General features: G+C 52.9%; 1 protein-coding gene across 1 annotated transcript in view; it reads right to left on the reverse strand.

Moving 5' to 3' along the window:
- Positions 1 to 6,750, reverse strand: part of ELAVL1 (ELAV like RNA binding protein 1) — a 36,245-nt gene extending 29,495 nt beyond the window's left edge. Inside the window, exon 1 of the mRNA XM_015095474.3 lies at positions 6,579 to 6,750. The gene's annotated coding sequence lies outside the window, so the exon portion shown is untranslated. The remainder of the gene's footprint in view (positions 1 to 6,578) is intronic.
- Positions 6,751 to 6,789: the final 39 nt, after the last annotated feature.

Consider the following 6,789-nt stretch of genomic DNA (forward strand, 5'->3'; position numbering starts at 1 on the left):
AGCCAGCTCCCCCACTTCCCGCCCCCACCGGTTCTCCCTGACAGTGGAGTCACCACCTGCTGAGGCTCAGAGGTTACATGACTTTGCCCGGGGGCAGTTGTCACCCTGTTAATCAGTGTCAGGGCCAACCCTCAAGTTGTCGCTGCAGAGCAGTCTTCCAGGGATAAAATGCCAGGCCGGCTGCAATGGCCCCTGCTCGTCCCCCCTTCTCCCTTCACTTGACCGTCCCCAGCATGCCACGGACCTTCATCTTTCTGTGCTTTTGTTTCAGCTGCTCCCTTGGCAGGGAGAGCCCTCCCTCTCCATCACCTCTTCATTTATCTTTAAAGAATCTCTCAGGATGCTCAGTTGCTCTCGTTCTCAGTGCCTGCACGCTGCTGGTGTGAACCTTCATTGTTGCACAAATCACTCCGACTCATAACTATTTGCTTTTCACCCACATCAGTGAAAGCTTTGAGGGTCAAGGCTACATCACTGTTGCCAAGGGTCCCCAGGGGTATCTGGCAAAAATACCAGGCACACACAGAAGAGGGGAATAGGCACACTGGGAATCATATGTATTTGATGCATTATTTTATGTTAAAGAAGGGTGGCTGGAAATTGTATCGACAATCTATTTAATACATTTAGTATCTTACTTTTTTAGGGTCATCCCATCCCAGCCCAACCCATGGACCAAAGTCAACTGCAGGGAGCAAAACTAACACGAACTTTAGTTTAGCAAAGTGATCCCTGCTGATTTGGAAATGTTTCTGGTAACGGATCTGTGATGGAGAAGTCCCGTTGGGACGATCTCTGAGGGTTTTCAGCCCTACTGAGCTATTTTCAAAAGTTCTGGTCATGTGACTTCAGACATGTTGCTCACATCAGTAGTATACCTACTGTGTATATAAGGGAGAGATACCCTATACATAGGAGTGTATGTGTGTGTGTATATAAATGATATAAAAGCATACGTAGGTGGTACATGTGCAAAGCAGCAAGATCAGTTTCTCTCGGGCACCTGTGAGCATCTATCTTAGTTTACAGTCACAAAACAGGCTTTCTACCGGGGCCAGAGCAAAACTAGAACAAGTCAAATATACCCTGGGGCTCAGCCCTGACACCTCACACATCACACTGCAGGGCCTGGACTCAATTATTTCTGCCGTCCTTTCCAGATGCAAAGTCCCGAGTTCTTCAAGGTGAAAGTCTAAGGAGTGTAAGGTCACCCAGGAAACGCTGTGGTGCCAGGAAAAAAAAACTGACAGCACTACCTGACCCAATTTTAACCACTACGCAAGGTGAGGGCTCACTGAGATCAACTCAATTTCCTTCCTTGTCCCTTCCCACAGCCCACGGAGAGGAAAGCTGTCCAACGGGGACAGCTAAGTCACAGCAAGTCCATGCCTGCCAGTCTGAGAAGCCCAGGAGAGAGGCAGAGTGCGTGCAGCTGGGTGTCCAGTCGAGCCAGAGCGCTCCATAGACCCCGAGGGCACTGGCTCACACCCACAGCCCTGCTAGGAGTTCCAGTTGATCAAGGCCCCTCCAGGGCTCTCACATGAAACTGCAGAGCAACCTGGCCCAGGAGGAAAAACCCACTGGCTTTAACAACACTAACCTTACTGCTCATCAGCTGAACTATGTCAGGGATGTCACTTCCTTTCCTGGAGCTTCCGTCTCCCTGTCTGCAAACTGAGCTGTCTCCCCCTGCTTCAGCTCTCAGCACAGTTCCTGACATGTGGCAAGCGCCCACTAAGGACCACACTGACCCTTTCCACTTGAGGCCCTGGAAATGATCCGCACCTTTGAGGCCATTTCTAATGGGCCTGGGTTCCATGGAAGCCACGGTGCGTTCCAGAGCCAGGGATCACAAGCACCCATGGAACACAGAAGAGATCGGTGGTAGTCCCTGGTCAGTCACGCAGCAATTACACACACATCCTGAGACGAACTGGCAGGTCTCCTCATCTGCTCACCAGCAACATGAACCTCACTCAAGCCTCGTCCTCTCACTCTGACTTTACCGACAAAGTCAAGGTGAGCACGCGTCTCCCTGCCCTCCCCACCGCCCGGTGGAAGCATCCTCATGTCTCCTTCTGTTCTCACCCCCTCTTCAAACCTTCCCCTCCCCCTGAATCACTTCATTTGGCGGCACCCATATACACTTGTCCCTCAGGCCACCTCTCCCATGCCCCAAGCCTAAGTGAACACCAGTTTCTGCTGGTTTTGCATCTGAGATGCCTCACTCTCCCTCCATCTCTCTGCCATTGTCCCTGATCAGGTCCCTGTCACCTTCTGGGCAGACTGACTCCCATCCAGTCTCCCTGCCACATGATTATTTCACACCAAGCATCGTTTGGCCTTTTCCCCCCAGTTCACCCCCATTCCTCTGTCTCCCGATTTCTGTTTGTGGCGACATTGGTCTTGCCATTGGGTTGCTCTGTGCTGTTTCCTCTCCTGTAAATCTTTCCTCTGGCATGAATGTCTCCCTGACAGGTGGCTGGATCCAGTCACCTCTGAGCTCCCTTCTTCCCCCCAGCACATGGAGCACTATCACATGCCAGCACGAGCAAGGCAGTGGGTGTAGAAGACAAAACAGCAGTCCCCAGTCCTGACCCTCAGGCGAGTGCTGGGCCATCTCTGTCCTACCGGAGCCTCTTGACTCGTCTGTCTGTCCTTACTCTCAGGGCTTCCCTGGTAGCCCAGTGGCTGACTCCGCGCTTCCAATGCAGAAGGCGCAGGTTCAATCTCTGTCAGGGAACTAAATCCCAAATGCCACAACAAAGAGTTCACAGGCCACAACTAAAGATCCCACATGACGCAAGTAAGACCTGGCACAACCAAATAAATAAATATCTGGGGGGAAAAAAAGGAATAAAAGAAAGGCGCTTTTCCAAACTCACTTCTTGACTGTGTCGAGAAACCCTGTGCCACCTGATCCTGGTATACTTCTATAGATTCATCTCCAAGCCCACCTTCTTGACCCTCTGCCTGCCCAAACCGGTCCCCTCAGGGTTCTGGACTTCTCTGCATTCACCTTTTCTCTTACTCAGGCTGCTGGCGGCACCTGGACATAGCCGCCCACGCCTCTCTGAGGACAATGACCAGTTTGGATACCGCCTCCTTCAAAGCCCAGGTAGTGAACAATCATTTCTTTCAAAGTCCTCCAGGCTGTCGATACCCACGGCCTCCTCCTTTCATCACTTTAATCTCACACATCTATGTCTCTTCTCCCCTGTTCAGGCTGTAAATTCCTCGAGGAGGCAATTTCTTCCGCTCCTCCCTGTTTCCCACAACAATGAGAAAACAGTAAGGTTTTACATGTTCAGTCTATAAAACTGTGCTCATTGACTTGGTCAGTGCCCACGAGGCTCTGGGTCAAGTGAGGATGGACAGTGAACATATGAGCGAGTCCCATCGACACCTCCAGGCAGGATGCCACCTTCTGCCACCCCCCTACTTCCGGTCTGTATATTCACAGAAGGTACACGTATCCTACTCAAGTGACATGCTATTCTGTCTATGTCTACATGCTAAACTGCTCCTTCTCTTGTCTTGTTTCTCTGAGTGACCGTTATCCACCTACTGGGCACTCAGGCAGTGCGCAGAATCATTGCCCAATATTTTCTCACATCCCACAGCTAAACACCCACTGAGCCCTGTGTCCTTTACCCCCTAACTGGGTCTCAAACCCACCCCCTACTTCCAGACCACCACAGCCCTGGGTCATATTTGTGACCTTTCTGATTTACGGGAAAGTCATCACCTCCGAAGTGGTTTGCTGGCTTTCAGCAATATTCTCCTCCAGCTCTTTGTCCTGTGTGCAGACCTGACCCCTTCGCTTTGTGGAATGAAACTGTCAGACAGTCCCCCTTGGCCTGGTCTGCAGAACAACACCCTTTCCCTCTGCACACCAGCTATCAGAGTCCTCTTACCACCACTCACTTCACCTTTCTTGCCTCCGAACTACCAGACCCCGTGTGGGTCTCTGAACAAACCAAGACACCCCCACCTCCATGCCTTGGCTGGTGTGGTTCTTGCATCCTACCAAGCCGTTCCCCACAGTAGGCCTGGATAACCCCTTCCCTCCTGTTTCACCTCCTCCAGGAAGGTGATTACCTTTGCCCACCAGGGCTAGGTTAATAGTTTCCTTTTCTGTATTTCCACATCAGCAGGCACATAACCATAATTACCATGCTCAACAGAGTGGGCTGAAACAATCTGTGCATTCGCTGCAATCACCAGTGCCTCCCCAGAGCCTAGAACAGAGCCTGGGACTCAGAAGCCGAGGGCCAAGAGTAAGCTAAAGGAGGGAAGCAAAACTAACTTCCCTCCCACAGGCTGGTTTCCTCTTGCTCTTCCCCTGACTCAGTCTCAGGTCGGCCTTGCCGTTTAGCTACTGCCACCTAGGGGCGAAAGGAGGCGGCTGCACTTCTTTCACCATTCAGCACTGAATCTGATTCCATTGAATGAGATGGGGACAGGAGTGCAGAACTACTGGTGAGGGTAGAGAAAGAGCAGCAGTCTGGGGAGGCTTCATATGGTGAGTGAGCTTCAACTTGGGCCAAACAGCATAAGGAAGAGATCTCCAGGTGAAGGAGAACGGCATTCCAGAAAGTGGGGGCAAAAGGCAGTGAGGGTCAGAGTTTGGGGCCTATGTGCAGGCGAAATCGGAAAGGAAGGGGGGGTTAGAATGTGCAAAGGACCCCCGACTTTAGCTTTTAAGGCACCTAAAAAGGTTTAAAAATTAATTTATTTTCCACCCAAACACTCTTGATTGGGAATAACATAATCAGATCTTGCTTGAGTGTGGAAAGGTGATAAGTGATGGGAGGCAGGAGTGAGACAAAAGCAGGGCCTTAGGAAGACGGTACTTTCATAAACCTCTCATTTTCCACTTGCTGCCCCATGACTTCACACTCAACACAGCCAATCCGAAACTCCGCCTCTTCAATATAAACATGATTTAGTTCCACCTTTTGAGATGTTCATATGTCTTGCTTTCTTCATGGGCCTTTAAGTCAAACATTTTTATAACAGATTCTAGCACAAAGCTCTGCACACAGAAGATGCTCAGTGATACATGAATGGAACGTCTCTCCAGGTCTCCCAGATGCTGGGATTATAAGAGTGGTAAAACTTGGCCGTTAAAAGTAAGAAATCTGAGTCAGAGTGCCTGAGTTCAAATCCTGCCATTAGCCACTTTCCCGTGTGAGACTGGTCTCACTAAGCGACCTCTGGGTTTCTTTGTTCCTAAAACAGAACTTACAGCAGACAGCACCCACCTCAAGGGCTGGAGATCAATGTCCATCTGTGGATAGCACATAGTAAATCCTCACTAAATACGGTCGACGATTTATAACATATATTCAGTGTCTCCTCAGGCACAGGTCATGCAGAATGCTAAGGCTTTCCAAATCCTTAAATCTACACAGCAACAGTCTCATCCATCCCATTCTACAGATAAGCAAACTAAGGCCCCCACAGTAGAGTTTGTCCAACGTCTTGGGAACTCTGGATTTCAAGGACTCAGAAATGGGGCTAGGGGTACTTCTAGTGGAAGATCATTCATTTAGTCCAGGAGTGATTCTCACACATGTGAGTATGTGTGTGGTTCTTTCAGAAATCTCTGAAGATATTTTTGATCTTCACAACTGGGGGAAGAAGATGCTGCTGGCATCTAAGTGGGTAGATGCCAGGGACAGCCCCTCCCCCACCCAAACCCAGAATAATCAGACCCAAAATGTCAGTAGTGCCAAGGTTGAGAAACCTCTTCGAGAGAATCCGCCTCCCCAACGTCCCACTTTTGGAGCCTTGGCTATTCAGATCGCCCATGAATACTCTGTGAGGGGGGCTCCGTTCCTCCAGGGGCAGCACCTGCAGAAGTTCTTCTCCACCTGCCCTGCACACAGTGGGTATCAGAACCCATTTTTAATATGCCTAGCAGCAGAGGATGCCGGAAAAGGAAGAGCATCCATCCCCCATTGTTCAATTGCGTGCAGTTTGTGTTTTCAACACACACACATTTTACGAATCCAGACGTCCCACACCCCAGAAACTGTTTTGTTAGAGACGGTATTCAAAAAATATTTTTTCTTTCTTCCCCTAAGGCTCTCATACATACCGAAGGGTTTGTACACTTCTAAGAGGACCTCAGATCCACCGCGGTCCTCTGACAACCGCTACAAAAGATCGTGTAGGATTTCCCGGGGGAGCGAGCCCGGGGGCCGTGACCTCCGAGAGCTGAGGGCGCTCACTCCACTCCCTCGCCTCTGGCTCCGCTCTCCCGCCCCCGGATACCCGGCTTGCAAGGCTACCCGAGCCCGGCCGCGGAGCCCGGCCGCCAGGCGCGTGCCCACGCCGCGACCCCCTACCTCGGCCCTCGCGGCGGCCGAGGAATCCGGCCCGGGGCCTGTCGCTGGCGCCCACACCGGCCGGCCCCCGCCCGCTCGCCGAGGCCCGCGCGCGTCCCCTCCCGGCCCGGCGCGGCCTGGGCCTTGGCCGGTGCAGGCCCGCGAGCGCCCGCGGCCCGGCCAGGCGAGCTCAGGCCTGCCGCGGCCTACCCCGTAGGGCGCCGTCGAAGGCCCCCGCCTCACCTGGACGCGGGCGGGTGGGCCCGGGGCTGCTCCTGGGCAGGCGGGCGGCGGTGGCGCGGCGCTAACGGCTCCGCTCGGCCTCGGTAGCGGTGGCGGTAGCGGCGGCGACGGCGACGGCGGCGGCGGCTCCTCCTCAGCGCGCACGACCCGCTCCGGCCCGCGGCCCGGACACGCCCCCCCGGCGCGCGCGCCCATTGGCCGGCGTCCGCCA

The sequence above is a fragment of the Ovis aries genome, chromosome 5, assembly GCF_016772045.2.
Source record: "Ovis aries strain OAR_USU_Benz2616 breed Rambouillet chromosome 5, ARS-UI_Ramb_v3.0, whole genome shotgun sequence".
Taxonomy (NCBI): domain Eukaryota; kingdom Metazoa; phylum Chordata; class Mammalia; order Artiodactyla; family Bovidae; genus Ovis; species Ovis aries.